Source organism: Schistocerca americana, chromosome 9 (assembly GCF_021461395.2).
Source record: "Schistocerca americana isolate TAMUIC-IGC-003095 chromosome 9, iqSchAmer2.1, whole genome shotgun sequence".
NCBI classification, from domain to species: Eukaryota; Metazoa; Arthropoda; class Insecta; order Orthoptera; family Acrididae; genus Schistocerca; species Schistocerca americana.
This window is the reverse complement of record NC_060127.1, coordinates 72686965-72708725: the sequence shown is the minus strand read 5'-3', so window position 1 is coordinate 72708725 and position 21761 is coordinate 72686965.

The following is a 21761-nucleotide window of genomic DNA, read 5'->3' as shown; positions in this document are numbered from 1 at the left end:
TTCAAAAGTCATCATATACATATATCTCAATTCATGACATCCATGTTTACAAATTTCCTTTTTCTGGTGGACACACGGCCCGATCGTCCGCCTAAAAGTAACCTCACAAAACTCTGGCATCTCACTCTCTGCACGTCCACCTCTGCTGGCGGCTCACCTCCAACTGCGCAACGCTACGCGCTGTTCACATCTAACTGCCCAACACTAAAATAGCGAATATTCCAACAATGCAAACCAACCACAGACTGCACACAGCACAGTTAGTGATTTCCATACAGAGCGCTACGTGGCGTTACCAACATAAAAACTTAAACAGCCTACTTACATAAGAGGGCTTCATGGCGTTACCAACATAAAAACCTAAACAGCCTACTTACATAAGAGCGCTTCGTGGCGTTACCAACATAAAAACCTAAACAGCCTACTTACATAAGAGCGCTTCGTGGCGTTACTAACATAAAAACCTAAACAGCCTACTGACAGTCGTCTGCTGCCAAAGCCCATTAATGCCCAAGTTCGCCGCATCGTCATAACGCATACGTTCGTCGTAAATCCCACATAGATTTCACACAGTGTTGCTTGTCTGTTACCACCGACAGCTCTACGCAAACGCCGCTGCTCTCGGTCGTCAAGTGAAGGCCGTCGGACACTGTTGTGGTGAGAGGTACTGCCTGAAATTTGTTATTGCCGCCACAGTCTTGACACTTTGGATCTTAGAATATGGAATTTCCGGAGTGGTATGTCAATTTAGCGTTCAAAGTCAGTTAATTCTCGTCGTGCTTTCATAATCAGGTCGGCAGTTTCACGTGAATCACTTGAGTACAAATGACAGGTGCGCCAGTAGGCTGCCGTTTCAAACCTAGTGCGCACGACACCACCGCCATCTTTATATGAGCGTATATTCACCCCCATGACTTTGGCCAGCTCGGTGGGTTAGTGCTGCAACGGCAGTCAGGTGCGGTGTAGGATCACGCGCGCGTGGACGGCCTGGCGGACAGTTGCGAAACGCCAACGAATTGCGGGCGCGCCGCTCGCTTAGCTTCCTGGACTCCTCCAGACTGGGACCCGCCTCCCCCTGCCGGTAGTCATTTGTTCCGCCAGGGTTGCGTCAGCCGTCAGTCAGTCATTCAACAGCGGCCTGTCTCGGCCAGACGTGGCGTGGGACTCGGCCGCGGAAGCAATTTCCGTTCCTCTCGTAACAAACAGTCCCAACCCGACAGCACGCCTACGCCTCCCATTGTGACAGGAAACTGGCGTCCCCCTGAACGTTGCTGCCAAAGTTTGCGAAACCGTCGCAGGCCGCAAAATTTCAGCATAGCAGTCGTACACGCCGGCTTATCTAACCACGTAATTCTCTCTACAGTAACACAATGAAACACTTCGTTGTTTCATTACTAAAGGTGAGTATCTCCCCTTCCCCCTTTCAGTAGAGCCTCAGATCCACACATTCCATTTGTATACATATGGAGAGATCACGTAACTAATGAGGAACTGAACGGAATTGGGGAGAAGAGAAATTTGTGGCACAACTTGACTAGAAGAAGCGATTGGTTGGTAGGACATTTTCTGAGGCGTCAAGGGATCACCAATTTAGTATTGGAGGGCAGCGCGGAGGGTAAAAATCGTAGAGGGAGACCAAGAGATGAATACAATAAGCAGATTCAGAAGGATGTAGGTTGCAATAGTTACTTCGAGATGAAGCAGCTAGCGCAGTATACAGGGTGTCACAAAAAGATACGGCCAAACTTTCAGGAAACATTCCTCACACACAAAGAAAGAAAATATGTTATGTGGACATGTGTCCGGAAACGCTTACTTTCCATGTACTTCTCTTCAAATCACATTAATCATGGAATGGATATACACAGCAACAGAACGTACCAGCGTGACTTCAAACACTTTGTTACAGGAAATGTCCAAAATGTCCTCCGTTAGCGAGGATACATGCATCCACCCTCCGTCGCATGGAATCCCTGATGCGCTGATGCAGCCCTGGAGAATGGCGTATTGTATCACAGCCGTCCACAATACGAGCACGAAGAGTCTCTACATTTGGTACCGGGGTTTCGTAGACAAGAGCTTTCAAATGCCCCCATAAATGAAAGTCAAGAGGGTTGAGGTCAGGAGGGCGTGGAGGCCATGGAATTGGTCCGCCTCTACCAATCCATCGGTCACCGAATCTGTTGTTGAGAAGCGTAGGAAAACTTCGACTGAAATGTGCAGGAGCTCCATCGTGCGTGAACCACATGTTGTGTCGTACTTGTAAAGGCACATGTTCTAGCAGCACAGGTAGAGTGTCCCGTATGAAATCATGATAACGTGCTCGATTGAGCGTAGGAGGAACAACATGGGGCCCAATCAAGACATCACCAACAATGACTGCCGAAACGTTCACAGAAAATCTGTGTTGATGACGTCATTGCACAACTGCGTGCGTATTCTCGTTAGCCCACACATGTTGATTGTGAAAATTTACAGTTTGTTCACGTTGCACTGAAATGAGGATTGACACATTGTTGGACGAACCATTCGCAGAAGTGTACCCGTGGAGGCCAATCAGCTGCTGATAGTGCCTGCACACGCTGTACATGGTACGGAAACAACTGGTTCTCCCGTAGCACTCTCCATACAGTGACGTGGTCAACGTTACCTTGTATAGCAACAACTTCTCTGACGCTGACATTAGGGTTATCGTCAACTGCACGAAGAATTGCCTCGTCCATTGCAGGTGTCCTCGTCGTTCTAGGTCTTCCCCAGTCGCGAGTCATAGGCTGGAATGTTCCGTGCTCCCTAGGACGCCGATCAATTGCTTGGAACGTCTTCCTGTCGGGACACCTTCGTTCTGGAAATCTGTCTCGATACAAACGTACCGCGCCACGGCTATTGCCCCGTGCTAATCCATACATCAAATGGGCATCTGCCAACTCCGCATTTGTAAACATTGCACTGACTGCAAAACCACGTTCGTGATGAACACTAACTTGTTGATGCTACGTACTGATGTGCTTGATGCTAGTACTGTAGAGCAATGAGTCGCATGTCAACACAAGCACCGAAGTCAACATTACCTTCCTTCAATTGGGCCAACTGGCGGTGAATCGAGGAAGTACAGTACATACTGACGAAACTAAAATGAGCTCTAACACGGAAAGCGTTTCCGGACACATGTCCATATAACGTCTTTTCTTTATTTGTGTGTGAGGAATGTTTTCTGAAAGTTTGGCCGTACCTTTTTGTGACACCCTGTAGAGCAGACCTCTCACCCAAACCAGTCTCTGGACTGAAGAAGAAGAAGAAGAAGAAGAAGAAGATGACGACAACATGTCCCATGGCCATTCATTTATCAAATTTTATAGGTCGATGGCTTAATAGACGGGGTGGACAGAAAGTAGTAACACTGATAAAATTCACACTAGACTTCATTGACAGACGTTCACAGTATTACATGCCCTCAATATAATAGCCGTGCATCTATCACCCTTCCCACACGGATGGAAGGCGTCATACGCTGTCAGCACGATCGTCACTGCCGATGTCTCGCAAAGATCAGCCATTGCCACCGATGATGTCTCTTGTGTAGCAGCGCGTACCACCAAGAGCTGCCTTCATCTTACCGAATAGGTTATAACGAAAGGGAATGACATCTGGTGAATACGGTAGATGTTCAGTATCTCCCGGCCCACGTACACAGGAGCTCCTGTTTGGGGTTCGCCAAGTGGCATTGTGCACTGTCATGTAGGATTATACGGTGCACTCTATCGTGATCCACATACAACAGGGAGGCAAGGAGCTCAACTGTCATGTTGTCCATGGAGGAGATGCCCCTAATGGGGCTAATCTTGGATGATAAGCCTGCCATCCCGAAACACTTTAACCCATCTCATCACTGTAGTTACAGGCAATGCTGCACCACCACACACATCTCGCAGTCCCTCAACACATTGTCGTGTAGTAGCATGGCTCTGAGCACTATGGGACTTAACATCTGAGGTCATCAGTCCCCTAGAACTTAGGACATCACACACATCCATGCCCGAGGCAGGTTTCGAACCTAAAACCGTAGCGGTCGCGCGGTTCCGGACTGAAGCGCCTAGAACCGCTCGGCCACAACGGCCGGCCATTGTCGTGTGCTCCGACCACGTACCACTCCAATACTGATCCATGCGTGTTGTTCGTGTTCCCTAAACATGTTATTAGGGCGCTTGAACTGATCTCCAACATTTTGAGACAGTGCACGCTACAACTGACTCACACAGCCGTCCCTGCTACGTGCACTACTTCAACTGACCTTCTGCTACTACCTACAGACAGCGCCCGTGTCATCGAATGCACATCCTCCATGTTACAGCACTGGTTTTCATATCTGAGCATGAAATTTCGAGCCATAGTGACGTCTGTACTGTGCCGTCTTCATGCTGTTGTAATTTTAATCGTCACGAGTGTGCAAGGACACCATCAGTGATGAACTCTGTTCTCACCTAACAGCAGTTAGATTCTGATATTCCATAAAAATGGCAATCCTTTCGTGCATCTCCTTGTAATTTTTTGCCTGTTCTACGCCTCCAAGTCTACTCTCCAACCCACACTTAACGTCGCGAGGTACTTTCGAATTACTGAAAAATGGAAATTTTTTTATTACTTTATTAAAGCCTTCCTAATTATACTGCCTTTAAAGAAAAAAAAATACCCCTATATACTAAATTTTAAGCTCACTGTCGTTTACGCTGCCACCTTCCATCATTCAAATTGTGGAAAGCTATTATTTCGCAAAACAATTGGAAAATTTTTGCTTGCATCAGTTCTGTTCGGGATACATTGTATGTTTTGGTGATACAGCTGGTTTCCAACGTCGGTAAATGTCATATTTCCTCACGTTTGTTTGCGCTTTTATATACGTTCTACCGAAAGTTTGTTGCAAAACTGCTACAGATATTGATTCTAGACATACTTTAGTGTGCAGTAAGTATGAACAATGCTATATATAAAAATATTCAATGAAACAAAATTCAGGGGTAAAAAGGTTAAAAAAAAGGAGTCTACAGTACTGCGAAAAGTCTATGTTGTTCAAATGTGTGTGAAATCTTATGGGACTTAACTGCTAAGGTCATCAGTCAATAAGCTTACACACTACTTAACCTACATTATCCTAAGTACAAACACACTCCCTCATGCCCGAGGGAGGACTCGAACCTCCGCCGGGACAAGCCGCACAGTCCACGACTGCAGCGCCTTAGACCGCTCGGCGAAAAATCTATGTATCAGTTCTTCAGGGATGCTTGAAATTTTTAACAGTGGTGTTTGTAGTGGATTTTAAACCCCCTCCTTTTTCTCCTTTACCTACAGACAATCTACGCCATCACATAGTTCTCATTTCGTCGCATCCTTTATTACAGAAGATGCTTTGACAATCAGTAACTGATTATGAAGTTATATCACAATACCCCCAGAATTATACACTTAATGATAAATTAAATGTACAATTCTGTTGCTAGACAGATACATTTTTTTAAGCGATTACGTATTCATTTCTGTTAAATGTCTTTGTCTTCCTAGAATATCATTCAATCTGATGTATTTCATAGTTCGTTTTGCTGAAGTATACTCACACAAATGTAATTAGTATACATTCACCAGTGAAGCAGTAAGCAGCAAAGAGAATGCCAACAGGACGCTTAAAGATGAAAAAATGTAACAAGATGAAGAGTATGTTTCAGTAATGTTCTGATACACATTTTACTAAGACTCAAATCTCAACCAAAAATTTCCCCACAAGTTGTACTTCGCGGAATGTAGGTGAACATAGGTCTTTAAGTTCGTAAAGTATTGCACAATTTTCGTCCTGTAACTTGCAATTGTCCATACGTATCTAGCAGACATAAATTTTAAGGCAGGTTCAACTAAAATATAGAGAAATAAAATTTTTCATTGCGAACGATATTTAAAAAATTAAAATACAAGATACAATTCAAATGGCTCTGAGCACTATGGGACTTAACATCTGAGGTCATCAGTCCCCTAGAACTGAGAAATACTTAAACCTAACTGATCTAAGGACATCACACATATATGTGCCCGAGGCAGAATTCGAACCTGCAACTGCAGCGGTCGCGCGGTTCCAGACTGAAGCACCTAGAACCGCTCAGCCACACGGGCCGGCCAAGATACAATGATTTTTACTGTGGTTAATATAGTTGTTCAGAGTTAAATAGGTCTAGTATTTCAGTCAACATGGCACAGATATCTGAAAAAATTTCGTCGCTTCCACGCGTATACAACTGAATTAAATGTTACCTTTATCTGAAGAAGCATTTTAAATAACCACTTTCTAATTATTGTTTTTATAAACAATAGATCCGAACTTGGTGAAAATACTTGCAAATTCGATTATAGGTACTGAAGAAATTAAGTAAAATTTTTGCCACAGTTGGGACTTGAATCTAGGTCTCGTGCTTACTACGTAGATGTGCGAGGTATTACAGCACTGTAGCAGTATGGGTAACAGAGCTGCACAGACTGCCCTAGTTCAGTAACTTCGATAACACGAACTTAAGTTCACATCTTCAGCCAATTTCCCCAATCTTAATTCGTCACTGTTGCCGACGCTCTTCAGTATTGGAATAGCACGCTGTCTTTGTACATAATGGGGGAAATCCAGTATAAGAGAGACTCGGCAGTAGTGACGATTTAAAAAGGGAGAAAAGGAGCTGGAGGCGTAAACTGAAGTTTGTGTTTTGGAGAGCGTTGGAGTACGCTAGCCTCTGCATTTGTGTTAGCGATACTGCTACAGTGGTGTAATTGATAGCACACCTGTTGTAATGACACATTCCTATGCAGAGACATACAACATCTTAAAAGCTGCGCCAAAGATAAATTGAGAGGCATGTATATTATAATCTTTGTAAAGTTCACATTGGGTTCTCTTTTGTTTGATACTCCAAGGAGCTAAGGGACACTTTCGATTGTTGCCTTGTGGAGGATGGACGTGATTTTTGGACTGTGCGGAAAGGCAGCCATATGGTTGGTAATTATGGTTTGTGCGACGAGCACAGCAAGTCTTATTGTGTTGTGAATAAAAAATAGTGAAAAGTATCGAAGTGTTACGAAAATTATTTAAAGCAACGTAGCATTGTATTCCTTGGTTTCCACCGTCTTCGTGAAGTGAACCGATGCCGACTCATGATGATACACACGGTCAACAAAGAGAAGAAAATCGATGGCGACTAATGAATTAATATTGTGGCAGAAGGACTAATTCTACGTCTAAGGTGAGAACTCTGATTAAATCAACAATGACGTGGAATTCAAAATGTAAAATGTTTTTTATTTATTTCGCCACACTGTCTAGAAAGCAGATCTGGGTTCAAGTCCCGGCTGTGGCGCAAATTTTACTTCATTTGTTCAGCTTCTATCATTATCGAAGATAAAGTTGAGACTCATGTCTCAACGAAATTGCGATTCATCAGATCAATAACTGTAATTGCGCAGGCTTCCGCGGCCAGAGTCAGTCGACATAAGTTTTCTGGGTGTGGTACCGCGTCATAATGTAAAAACTATTGCTGCTGGAGAACAACCAATGATTCGGCCACGGTTGCAGCTGCCTTCTTCTGGGTCTAGTGGTGCGTTCTAGCTGTGCAGTGCCCTTTATATTTTGTTGTTAGTGTTCACTGCGCATGCCATTACGCCATAATTTTAAAAAAGGTAGTTAGTTTCATTGGTCAGTTAAGGAAGAAGAAGAGGGAACTCTATTTTAATAGGTTATTGCGGTGGAGGGAGAACGTGACCTCTGTTGTCTATTGGCTCTTGGGTTATGTAGCATGATTGGTGGTCACCGTTGAATGAGAAGTTGGCTGCTGTTTACCAACTGCTGGACGTCGGCCGCGCTGCGACAGTTACTCGTCAGTAGTGCTCGTGCCTCATGTTGACAGTGCGGTCTTTTGGGCTCTGATTGCTGGCAGCCAAGATGGAGCAAGCCTGAGTCCATCCTCCCTGTTCATGTTGTTAGGGTGTTTAAGTATTTCGATGGCCTCTCTGATTTTGCATTTCGTCATTATTGGCTGCTTGGCCGACACACAGGCTTCGCTGAATTTTATTTCTTTTCCGCAGACTTGCTGATGTTCTGCCACTGCGGATTTGTTGTGTTACACTTAACACCCTAACAACATGAACAGGGAGGATGGACTCAGCCTTGCCCCATCTTGGCTGCCAGCAATCACAGCCCAACAGACCGCACTGTCAACGCGAGGCACGAACATTACCGGCGAGTATCTGCCGCCGCGCGGCCGACGTCCAGCAGTTGGTAAACAGCGGCCAATTTCTCATTCGACGGTGACCACCAATCATGGCACATAACACAAGAGACAATAACAACAAAGTTCTCCCTCCACCGCAATAACCTATTAAAATAAAATTCCCTCTCCTTCTTCCTTAAGTGACCAATGAAACCAACTACTTTTTTTTAAATTATGACGTAATGGCATCCGCAGTCAACACTAACAACAAAATATAAAGGACACTGCATAGCTAGAACGCACCATTAGACCCAGAAGAAGACCGCTGCAATTGTGGCCGAAACGTTGGTTTTTCTCCAGCAGCAGTAGTTTTTACATTATGACGCGGTACCAAACCCAGAAAACTTTTATGTCAACTACAAATTGTTTAGAAAGTATCTGCATGATCTGTGCAAAATTATAAAACACGTGCAAAAGAAATAGTGCAAGAAGGCATCTACATCTACATTTATACTCCGCAAGCCACCCAACGGTGTGTGGCGGAGGGCACTTTACGTGCCACTGTCATTACCTCCCTTTTCTGTTCCAGTCGCGTATGGTTCGTGGGAAGAACGACTGTCTGAAAGCCTCCGTGCGCGCTCGAATCTCTCTAATTTTACATTCGTGATCTCCTCGGGAGGTATAAGTAGGGGGAAGCAATATATTCGATACCTCATCCAGAAACGCACCCTCTCGAAACCTGGCGAGCAAGCTACACCGCGATGCAGAGCGCCTCTCTTGCACAGTCTGCCCCTGGAGTTTGCTAAACATCTCCGTAACGCTATCACGCTTACCAAATAACGCCGTAACAATACGCGCCGCTCTTCTTTGGATCTTCTCTATCTCCTCTGTCAACCCGACCTGGTACGGATCCCACACTGATGGGCAATACTCAAGTATAGGTCGAACGAGTGTTTTGTAAGCCACCTCCTTTCTTGATGGACTACATTTTCGAAGCACTCTCCCAATGAATCTCAACCTGGTACCCGCCTTACCAACAATTAATTTTATATGATCATTCCACTTCAAATCGTTCCGCACGCATACTCCCAGATATTTTACAGAAGTAACTGCTACCAGTGTTTGTTCCGCTGTCATATAATCATGCAATAAAGGATCCTTCTTTCTATGTATTCGCAATACATTACATTTGTCTATGTTAGGGGTCAGTTGCCACTCCCTGCACCAAGTGCCTATCCGCTGCAGATCTTACTGCATTTCGCTACAATTTTCTAATGCTGCAACTTCTCTGTATACTACAGCATCATCCGCGAAAAGCCGCGTGGAACTTCCGACACTATCTACTAGGTCATTTATATATATTGTGAAAAGCAATGGTCCCATCACACTCCCCTGTGGCACGCCAGAGGTTACTTTAACGTCTGTAGACGTCTCTCCATTGATAACAAAATGCTGTGTTCTGTTTGCTAAAAACTCTTCAGCCACACAGCTGGTCTGATATTCCGTAGGCTCTTATTTTGTTTATCAGGCGACAGTGCGGAACGCCTTCCGGAAGTCAAGGAAAATAGCATCTACCCGGGAGCCTGTATCTAATATTTTCTGGGTCTCATGAATAAATAAAGCGAGTTGGGTCTCACACGATCGCTGTTTCCGGAATCCATGTTGATTCCTACAGAGTAGATTCTGGGTTTCCAGAAACGACTTGATACGCGAGCAAAGAACATGTTCTAAAATTCTACAACAGATCGACGTCAGAGATATAGGTGTATAGTTTTGCGCATCTGCTCGACGACCCTTCTTGAAAACTGGAACTACCTGTGCTCTTTTCCAATCATTTGGAACCTTCCGTTCCTCTAGAGACTTGCGGTACAGGGCTGTTTTTTAGAAGGGGGGCGAGTTCTTTCGCGTACTCTGTGTAGAACCGAATTGGTATCCCGTCAGGTCCAGTGGACTTCCCTCTGTTGAATGATTCCAGTTGCTTTTCTATTCCTTGGACACGTATTTCGATGTCAGCCAGTTTTTCGTAGGGCAAGCAGTAGGTACTGGTGTTAACAAAAAATGGAGCTGAAAACGGGCCATGTGTCCTTCAGTGCCTGGCAGAGGGTTGGTTCATCACACAACAAAGTAAACCCTCAGCGGTATTTCTCAACCCTCCCTCCCCCTCCCCCCCCCCCTACCCCCCGCCCTACACCACCACCACCACCACCACATTTTGAGTTCAACGGAAATACGATTGCGCGCAATCTGCGCCTCGCCTGTGGCGCCTCAGCTCTCGGCAGGGCAAGCTGTTGTACAGTAGTGTGGTGGTGGGGGAAGAGAGATTTGCTGAAGCAGGTGAAACTCTGCGCTTGCCGTCCGCTTTACCAGCGCGCTGCTAAACGACCGACTGGCTCTCCATTATACCGGCCCACTCCGGCATCACACAGGTGGCACGTGCGTCAGTCTGCGCAAACCGCGAGCTCGCATAGTGTCAGCCTCTGTACTGCGTCTTCCGCGTACTGGCTACCGACCTTGGTTTCACTGCGCCGCCAAACAAACTCCGCGCTTCACCTCTCGACAAAACCTGCCTTAGGCCGGTATTACACTATCAAATTTCTGTGTCAAAGATTTGATCAAAGATGTGATCAAATATTCCGTCAAATATATTTGACAAAGATCTTTGACGTAGCGTTAGAAGGGGTATTACACTGTCATCATATTTTTCGTCAAAGTTCAAGATGGCTGACAACAATAACTTGTTATTAACCGCAGCAGTTGCACGTACCGCAATTGCACTGTGCGCACATGCGGGAGAGAAGCGGGGGGGGGGGGGGGGGGGGACGGAAACACACCTGGGAGAAGCCGTGGGTTTTACGACGACACGATAAAAGCATTCAACAAAACTTGGTACGTGAGCTTGTAGTGGCGGACGTCAAGTCGTACATCAATTACTTAAGAATGGATGAGCATACATTTCTGTATGTGCTCAATGAAGTGTATCCTCATATCACAAAGAACAATATTCACTTAAGAACTGCTACATCTGCAGCGGACAGGCTCACTGTAACACATTACAGGAGAGGGTTGGGTTAGGTTAGGTCAGGTTAGGTCAGGTCTCCAATCTTCGTAATCTATTTTTGTGTTCAGCGTGCCTCACGTTATAAAGCGCCTCATCATCTTCATACATCTCCATTAATTTTTTAGTTGTCGGCACACACCAATTGTATTTACCGGCAATGTTTATAAAAACGCTACAGACGACAGAATGCAGAGATGTTAGCGCTCCATGTGGTAACATGTCACATTGCAGTGAACAGAAGACAAGCGACTTCTTTCATCAAATCTACAGCGAGGCCCTAGATTTGATCAAATATTGGACGACATTTGTCAAAGTTTCCTATTACACCATCAAATATCTTTGACAAAGATACTGGACAAAGATATTTGGCAAAGAAATTTGATAGTGCAATACCGGCCTTAAGCAACCAACTGGTGACCTAGTGCTACCCAAAATCTCAGAGAATATAGCCGTAAAAATCAGTGCTGGAATGTTGTAACTAGAGCTGTTTATAAATGTATATCGATACCTTTTTCCAGAAGGTACTGATATATACGAGGGTAATCCTAAAAGTAAAGTCTCTTATTTTTTTATAAGTACATAGACCTGTTTATTTCTACAATGGTTTGCATCAGTTTAGAGCTTGAACATTTAGCTATTTTTCGACATAATCACCATTTCTGTCGATGCATTTTTGTAGACACTGTGACACATTTTGTATGCCCATGTCATACCAGTTCGCCGCCATGCTGTTCAGAAAGCTATGAACCTCTTCTTTCACCTCGTAGTCGGGCTGAATCGCTTTCCGGCCAAATGTTCTTTTAACCTAGGGAACAGGTGATAGTTTCTGGGCGCCAAGTCAGGACTATAGGGTGGGTGGGTGATTATGTTCCACTGAAACTGTTGCAGGAGAGCAACGGTTTGCCGAGCGATGTGTGGGCGAGCGTTGTCATGGAGAATGTGTACGCGCTTGCTCAACATTCCTCTTCTCTGGTTCTGAATTTCCCGTTCGAGTTTTTTCAGTCTCACAATGCCTGTCAGCGTTAATTGTGGTCCCAGCGATTCAGCTCCGACGACGAGGTGAAAGAAGAGGTTCATAACTTCATGAACAGCATGGCGGCGAGGTGGTATGACACGGGCATACAAAAACTGCCACAGCGTCTACAAAAATGCATCAGCAGAAATGATGATTATGTCGAAAAATAGGTAAATGTTCAAGCTCTAAACTGAATAAACCATTGGAGATATAAGCAGGTCTATGTACTTATAAAAAATAGGAGACCTTACTTTAGGGATTTCCCTCTTAGATACTATTTTCAAACATTATCGATATATAGCGGCTGTAGTTCCCTGTTTCGTAGATATCAAAATGTCAACATCGAGTGCCGATATTTCTGTTTTTTATTTTTTCACGCGCGCCTACGGGGTATCGTCTCAGTTGTGCGACTGGATTCGTGATTTCCTGTCAGGAAGGTCGCAGTTCGTAGTAATAGACGGAAAATCATCGAGTAAAACTGAATCTATATAAATGACCTGGGTGACAATCTGAGCAGTTCTCTTAGGTTGTTCGCAGATGATGCTGTAATTTACCGTCTAGTAAGGTCATCCGAAGACCAGTATCAGTTGGAAAGCGATTTAGAAAAGATTGCTGTATGGTGTGGCAGGTGGCAGTTGACGCTAAATAACGAAAAGTGTGAGGTGATCCACATGAGTTCCAAAAGAAATCCGTTGGAATTCGATTACTCGATAAATAGTACAATTCTCAAGGCTGTCAATTCAACTAAGTAACTGGGTGTTAAAATTACGAACAACTTCAGTTGGAAAGACCACATAGATAATATTGTGGGGAAGGCGAGCCAAAGGTTGCGTTTCATTGGCAGGACACTTAGAAGATGCAACAGGTCCACTAAAGAGACAGCTTACACTTCACTCGTTCGTCCTCTGTTAGAATATTGCTTCGCGGCATGGGATCCTTACCAGGTGGGATTGACGGAGGACATCGAAAGGGTGCAAAAAAGGCAGCTCTTTTTGTATTATCACGTAATAGGGGAGAGAGTGTGGCAGATATGATACGCGAGTTGGGATGGAAGTCATTAAAGCAAAGACGTTTTTCGTCGCGGCGAGATCTATTTACGAAATTTCAGTCACCAACTTTCTCTTCCGAATGCGAAAATATTTTGTTGAGCCCAACCTACATAGGTAGGAATGATCATCAAAATAAAATAAGAGAAATCGGAGTTCGAACAGAAAGGTTTAGGTGTTCGTTTTTTCGGCGCGCTGTTCGGGAGTGGAATGGTAGAGAGATAGTCTGATTGTGGTTCGATGAACCCTCTGCCAAGCACTTAAATGTGAATTTCAGAGTAATCATGTAGATGTAGATGTGGCAAACATTTGAAGTTGTTCTTTTGAGCCTGTAGTAGAACAATTTTATTTTCACTGTGAGGAGTCTTACTACTGTTTCAGCTGTCATCGCGCCCAGTCATTATATCTCACTGTGCGAAGGAAGTACATGTGGCAAAAAAGAGGCCTGACTGCACTGGGGAACGATGTGAATGGAGTAATAACAGTTCCGATGTGAAGAATACCACGCTAGTTGCGTTAAAAATTTTCTTCTTCAAAATCAGTTGCTGAAAATGATGAACAAATATCTGAATGACAAGGTTGGTCTGGACGGTGGGCGGAGACGTGCGAGCGGAAATGCTGACGTAATCGGTAATCGGCACTCGGCGCTACTAACAGAAACCGCAACTCTGGCTTTTCCAAGCAGTTTTGACACTAAAACTGCTAGGTCACTGGCGTTGGAAGAAATAGAAAAAAACAGAAGTCAACATGAAGAGTTCCGGACAAATCCGATGTGAGACACTTTGTGCCACTTACATTTAGTATTAGCAAAGTGGTTATCACCGAGCGTGAACGTGCATAATTTTCCTTTCAGTTCTAGCTGTAAGGGGGATAGGCAGGCTGCTAACTTCTTGATGTACAGAATATCTAATAATAAATCAATACTTGAATGTACAGTTCTAACGCCGGCAGCACATTTATAATGTGCAGCTGATATTTTCGTAGGCAAGTAAGTCGATATTTTATCCTTCGATATGTGGGGAGAAGAGGAGCTTGTGGCACAACTTGACTAGAAGAAGGGATCGGTTGGTAGGACATGTTCTGAGACATCGAGGGATCATCAATTTAGTTTTAATGGTTTAAATGGCTCTGAGCACTATGGGACTTAACAGCTGTGCTTAGAACTACTTAAACCTAACTAACCTAAGGACATCACACACATCCATGCCCGAGGCAGGATTCGAACCTGCGGCCGTAGCAGTCGCGCGGTTCCGGACTGCGCGCCTACAACCGCGAGACCACCGCGGCCGGCATCAATTTAGTATTGGAGGGCAGCGTGGAGGGTAAAAATCGTAGAGAGAGACCAAGAGACCAATACATTAAGCAGATTCAGAAGGATGTAGGTTGCAGTAAGTACTGGGAGATGAAGAAGCTTGCACAGGATAGAGTAGCATGGAGAGCTGCATCAAACCAGTCTCAGGACTGAAGACAACAACAACATATCGATACGTTACTTACCTAACAAGGTAACTTTTGACATAATCTTTAAATATCGATATATCGCACTCTCAATGATCTTAAAAATATCAAGAGCTCTAGTTGTTACTGAATATCCCCAGAATCTAACATAAACAGTGACGACTCCCCGTGTTGTGAAAGTTGTCGTGCCATGTGATATGACGCTAGAGCGCCTAGCGACGAGAAAATTAGCCGCTTTTAGTTACACAGAATGATTTAGATAAAAGCATAACGGAAATGCAGTGAAATTACAGAAACAGAGCAGAAGTGGACTTACTGTTTATTTACAATGAAAAATTTATAGAAGATATTGATTATGACCCTCTGCAACATCAATACACAGCTGTGCAGTTCTACGCATTATTCAGAACCACACGGCGTAAATTTTGGATACAGATGGCGGCAACTTCACGTCTAATGTCTTCCAGTTCCTGTCTTGTATGGGGATCTGTTTCATAGAACGTGTTCTTAGTGTCCCCACATATCACACGCTGTTAGATTAGGCGAACTTGGTGGCTGTATATGTTTGCTGGCAGTTCGCTCCTCAGTAAAGACATCATGGAATCTCTCCGGGGATACATTAGACGTGTGGCATTTGCCCCATCTTGCTCCAAGAAGCAGTGTTGTTTCATATCCAGTGAGTTGAGCACAAAATGTATCAGAAAGTTCCATACATGGAAATTTGTTGAGGATAGTGTAAAAATATGTCGGTCGAATGATTTGCGTTCCTGTTACACCGCACATAACGCAGATATTTTCGCCGTAGAGTGGTTGCTAACGCATGATGATAGGGTTCTCCGTTGCCCAGTACCTCGTTTTCTGTGAATTCACATGACCGGCAAGATGAAACGATGCTTCATCACTCGTGATGCAATGGAAATGGTCTAACAAACCATCGTCGATCCTATTCAACAGCTACGTGCTGTGATCTACACGTTTGTCATCTTCCCGTAACTGCTGCGCTGCAATCACACGATACGGTTTCAGATTAAGACTTTTCAATATCCACTGGCAGCTCCTCTTGTTGGGACAGTTTACGTGTAAACTACTATGGGCTCCGAATAATTCTTCGCCGAATGCCTGCATTAACGTCTGGTGTTGAAACTGAAGGAATTCTTCGTAGGTTTAAGTTTTCCACAGGTCATGCAGACACTGTATTACTTTCTTTGCTGGTAGTCCTCCATACCGATACTTGACCCGTAAAATTTCGCGAGTTTCCTTATCGAACCTTTTTTTCACATACGTTTCCACAATCATGGTTCTTTCTTCTATCAAGAAAATCATTTTGCAGACCTCAAAGAGAAACGTCTGATATCAATGATGAAATAAACTGAAATGCTGACAGAAGAATGCTAACAATCGGTTATTGCGTAAAACTGTCCGTTGTTATAGCTGTTTTCTCTGTTTCAGATGTCAAAATACATCTTTTTTTTCAAATTTGAGGCGGACTGCTGTTAACTGCGCCACCCTGAATTTCTACTTAATTAAATAAATCGTTACATTCTTCCTATTTTACACATTCAGTGATTTGGTTGTAAGTGTAGCGAGCAAAACTTTCACGTTGTTGGGTAGATAGGCCGCTGGGACATCTGTATGCAGAAGGTGAGGTCTTTTGGTGTCCTCTGCTCTACAGACTCTCAAATTCCACGATAGTAGGTGTGTTCCATAAACTGGGTGGCCTGAACAAACCTGTATTCTGCTAGAAGAAGTTACTGAGGCCGGCCCGGGTGACCATCCCCGGCACAGTAGCTCAGCGTGTTCGGTCAGAGGGTTAGCTGCCCTCTGTAATAAAAAACTGAGTTAATGGATCATAACGAACTTAAACGGATGTCTTACGACGTCCGCCCCGAGCATATGCAACGAACGAAAACGAACATTGAGATTTAAAAAAAAAAAGAAAAAAAACAAAAAACAAAAAAAACGGTTCTAGGCGCTACAGTCTGGAACCGCGCGACCGCTACGGTCGCAGGTTCGAATCCTGCCTCGGGAATGGGTGTGTGTGATGTCCTTAGGTTAGTTAGGTTTCAGTAGTTCTACGTTCTAGGGGAGTGATGACCTCAGATGTTAAGTCCCATAGTGCTCAGCCATTTGAACCTTTTTGAAGTTACAGAGTCTGGGAGAAGCCACACAAAACGGGGTTGTTATAGAAATACGCAAACGGTTAGCATTTTAAAAATCGTTAATAAACCTTGACTTCTCTCACCGGAACCTGAGTAATCACAAGACGTAGAACAGGAAAAGTTCGTAATTACACAGTACGCGAAAAATTCAGCAAAGTCGAAGAGTAATATCACTGCCACATGTAAGTTATCTGTCACTAGCGTAAACAGTTCTCTATTCTACATTAAGAATGTTTCAAATTAAGCTTGAGTTCAAATCACGATAACGTACTTCGTAACCATGCAACAAGACCAGTCACCCAATTACAGATTACTTATCACTCCCAGCACAATGCAAAATACTCCAGTGCGCCCCTTAAAATCCCCAACTAGATCTCATTTCGAATGCAACGTCCAAGAATAAATTCACAATTCTAGCTTGGCGCTGTATAGATTAGTACATGACGAAATCCAACATAGCACTAGTTCTTAATTTTGTTAAATATTTTATGTAAGTCACTATTTGTGCACTTTGATGCCTGCGACATTGTCTCCTGGCTGTCGGCTAAACTCCGCTGTCGGCAGAATGCCGAGTCCACCGGTCGTAAAACTACCGGCAGTCCCCAGTGATACATATCGTACTTTCTACAAAATATTTTGTACAATGATTTTGCTATTTAGTTATGTCATTGCCAGGAGATCCTATGGATAGTCTGGCTGCCTGTAATCACTGTTGCTCAATTAGCACCACCTTATGAGAGAATTCCACAAGATCTCCAGGAATTCTAACCTACCCGTGCATAGCGACCTGCCAGTTTTAAATCGCAAGAAACTGAAATCACGCCATCCAACTCTGTGCGATGCTGCTGACATGGTTGCTAAGGATTTCAAACCTCTTGAAGAATGGAAAGGTCGGTGGGAAGCAGTGACAGATGTGCACCTGCATAACTTCTTCTCAGGTGCTAAACTTCCAAGTGGATTCGACTTACCACGCAAGACCTGGACCACTCTCAACAGAATCAGTACCAGCCATGGGCGATGCAGGGGTGCTCTCCTTAAGTGGAAGAAGCTGCCTGATCCAGCCTGTGACTGCGGGGCTCCATACCAGACTGTTCACCACAGGCCGGCCGAAGTGGTCGTGCGGTTAAAGGCGCTGCAGTTTGGAACCGCGAGACCGCTACGGTCGCAGGTTCGAATCCTGTCTCGGGCATAGATGTTTGTGATGTCCTTAGGTTAGTTAGGTTTAACTAGTTCTAGGTTCTAGGGGACTAATGACCTCAGCAGTTGAGTCCCATAGTGCTCAGAGCCATTTGAACCATTTGTTCACCACACTGCCAGTGAATGCAGGATTCCAGCCTATCACCGCGCCAAAGAGGACTTCCTGCTAGCAACTCCAGATGCAGTGCGCTGGATTGAAGGACTGGATATTCAGTTGTAAAGACAAACTTAAGTTTCTTGTGTGTCAATATGTAAATATGTATATGTAATTTAATTTCATGATATGTCTGTATTAGCCATACGCTAAATAATAATAATAAATAATAATAATGTACAACGATTAACCGCAAAAGTTGCCCTATTGCAGTACATGGCTGCACTCTTAGCTGTGTTACTAATCGTCCCCAAACGACCAGTACGTGGTGTTCGTTTACAAAGTAATTTACACTGAAGAACCAAAGAAACTGGTACACCTGCCTAATATCTCGCACCGAAGCAGAACCCCTCTCATCAGAAGTGCCGCAACACGACGTGGAATGGACTCGACTAATGTCTGAAGTAGTGATGGAGGGAAATGACACTATGAATCCTGCAGGGCTGTCCATAAATCCCTAGGAGACGAGGGGGTGGAGATCTCTTCTGAACAGCACGTGGCAAGGCATCCCAGATATGCTCCAGAACGTTCATGTCTGGGGAGTTTGGTCGCCACCAGACGAATTTAAACACAGAAGAGTGTTACTGGAGCCACTTTGTAGCAATTCGGGACGTGTGGGGTCGCACATTGTCCTGATGCAATTCCCAAAGTCTGTCTGAACGCACAATGGACGTGAACGGATGCAGGTGATCAGACACGATGCTTACGTACCCGTCACCTGTCAGAGTCGTATCTAGACGTATCAGCGGTCCCATATCACTCCAACTGCACACGCTCCACACCATTACACAGCCTCCACCAGCTCGAACAGTCCCCTGCTGATATGTGGGGTCTGTGAATGGATACTCGGGTACGTGCCTTTTCTGCCCTCGTGGAAAACTTTCTACTTCGATATTTAATAAAATAACCATACATTGTGAGTCTTCTGATAGACGTACAATTTCGTTGTTCGGTAAGGTGATGCAACGCATTGGCGGGAAGGGTGGTGTACATTCCAGAATAGTGGTTGCGTAATATATTTGTGAGCCCCACATGTTGTTTGTGGACGCAGTTGCCCGTTCTCGTGCGGCGCTGCGCGGCCGCATCTGATCACACAGTGCCAGAGAACAGGCGCACATTCCCTGAACGCTACCGAGGCGCGCTGGGAAGTCTCTTGCGAAACCGCGAAGCAACGCGTGAGCTGATGGAATGCGCGCCCTCGATACCGCCTCCTGATGATCCAGATCGTCAGATAATTCTGCGAACAAGCGGGTCAGTGCCACACACCCACCCACATACCGACACCAGTCTCACTGGAACTGCTTACTGTCTGGCTTCACATGGTGCGTACTTCCCACAGCTGTTGGACTCCATTTGAGCCTTCCGATCGAAGCGGCACACTGGCCACGAATTTCTCTCCCGCGCGGTTTTCCATCCCGACCGCAACGTAAGGTGATACGGTACATGTAAATTGCGTATTTCAGAGAACAAAACCGGCAATGTTGTCAGGCAACATTAACGGCCACAGGAATTGCAGAAACATGTGGGCGACATTACGGACCACAGTTTCCCGGCACTTAATTTCCGAGCATTGCTTACACGAACCGCACACAGCATTGCAGCGAAACATACGAAAGTGGAGTAGTGAGACTGCTGTTCTCCTGCTTCTCCAAGGAAGAGGAACGGGCTTTGGATGCATTGTTTTGATCTGCAGACAAGGACAGAAGTGCATCGGCCGGCCAAGCTCGGTGGAAGACACCAGCAACACCTCCACCTTACCTCGGCAACTCCTAGCAACCTCACCTACATTGCCGGTTCATAGGGAAATATTGCCCGGCTATACTCTAATGTTGCCCGGCCACAGGGCTATATTGTCGGGCCACAGGGCTATATTGTCGTGCCGTAGGGCTATACTGGGGCTGTATGTTGTCGGGCCGTAGGGCTGTGTGTTGTCGGGCCGTGTTACATATCCACATTGCAGCAATATTGGAAACAACATTGGTGGAAAATACAGATGTGTCAAAACTCATAGGACAGTGATTTGCTCATAGATGGCAGTAGTATCGCGTCCATAATAGTTAAAAGGGCAGTGCATTGCCGCAGCTGTCATTTCTATCAGGTGATTCATGTGAAAAGCTCCCTGACGTGGTAGTAGGAGCTAGGTGCATCGGACATTCCATTTCGGAAATCGTTAGGAAATACAGTATTCTGCGATTCACAGTGTCAAGAGTGTGCCGAGAATACCACGTTTCTGGCCTTACCTCTCACGACGGACAACACAGTGGCCGAAGGCCTCACTTAACGTCCAAGAACAGTAGCATTTGCGTAGAGTTGTCAGTGCTATCAGGCAAGGAACACTGCGTGGAACAATAGCAGAAACCAAAGTACGACGAACGTATCCCTTAGGACAGTACGGTGAAATTTGGCGTTAATGGCGTTGCCAGCAGACTACCGACGGGAATGCTAATGGCACTACATCGTCTGCAGCGCCTCTCCTTGGCTCGTCACCATATCGATTGGATCCTAGACAACTGAAAACCCGTGATCAGTTCAGATGAATCCTGACTTCAGTTGGTAAGATCTGGTGGTAGGATTAGAGTACGCCGCAGCCTCATCAAAGCCATGGACCCAAGTAGTCAACAAAGCACTATGCTAGCCGCTGATAGCTCCAAAATGCTGCGGACTGTAAACACGGAATCGACTGAGTCCTCTGAATGTTCAGCTACTAGTAGACCGTTTGCAGCCATTCGTGGACTTAATGTTCCCACACAACTATAGAATTGTTATGGATGACAATGTGGAATGCCACCGGGCCACAGTTATTCGCAATTGGTTTGTACAGCATTCTGCACGGAGTTAATGGATTGGCCACCCATACCGCCAGATATGCATCCCTTCGAACATTTATGGGACGCAATCGAGAGGTGGACGGCTACAGAGGCGGCATGGCTCAATATTTCTGCAGGGGCTTCTACCACGTCGGGTTGCTGCACTGCGCTGGGAAAAGGAAGTCCTTAGAAGATATCACATGATTTGTCACCTCAGTGCATGTCCTGTGTAAACGTACCTTTACTGATCAGTTATATCGCACTACATTTATGTAAATCGTACCGTAGCTTAGCTTCTGATAATCACGCCCCACTACTGCCTACTACGTACTACGAAGCACTAAATCCAGATATTCTGGTGACAAAAGTATTGGAACTGCTATTCAATTCAGGGAGTTTGGCATAATTATAAATAATTTCCAAACTATTCGGGCTGTTTTCAGAACGCCATTAGACGCAATCCTGTATCATTTCTGTGACACTCTCTCCCATATTTCGTATTATCACGAAATATGGGAGAGTGTGTCACAGAAATGATACAGGATTTGGGCTAGAAATCATTAAAAGAAAGGTGTTTTTCGTTGCGACGGAATCTTCTCACGAAATTCCAATCACCAACTTTCTCCTCCGAATGCGAAA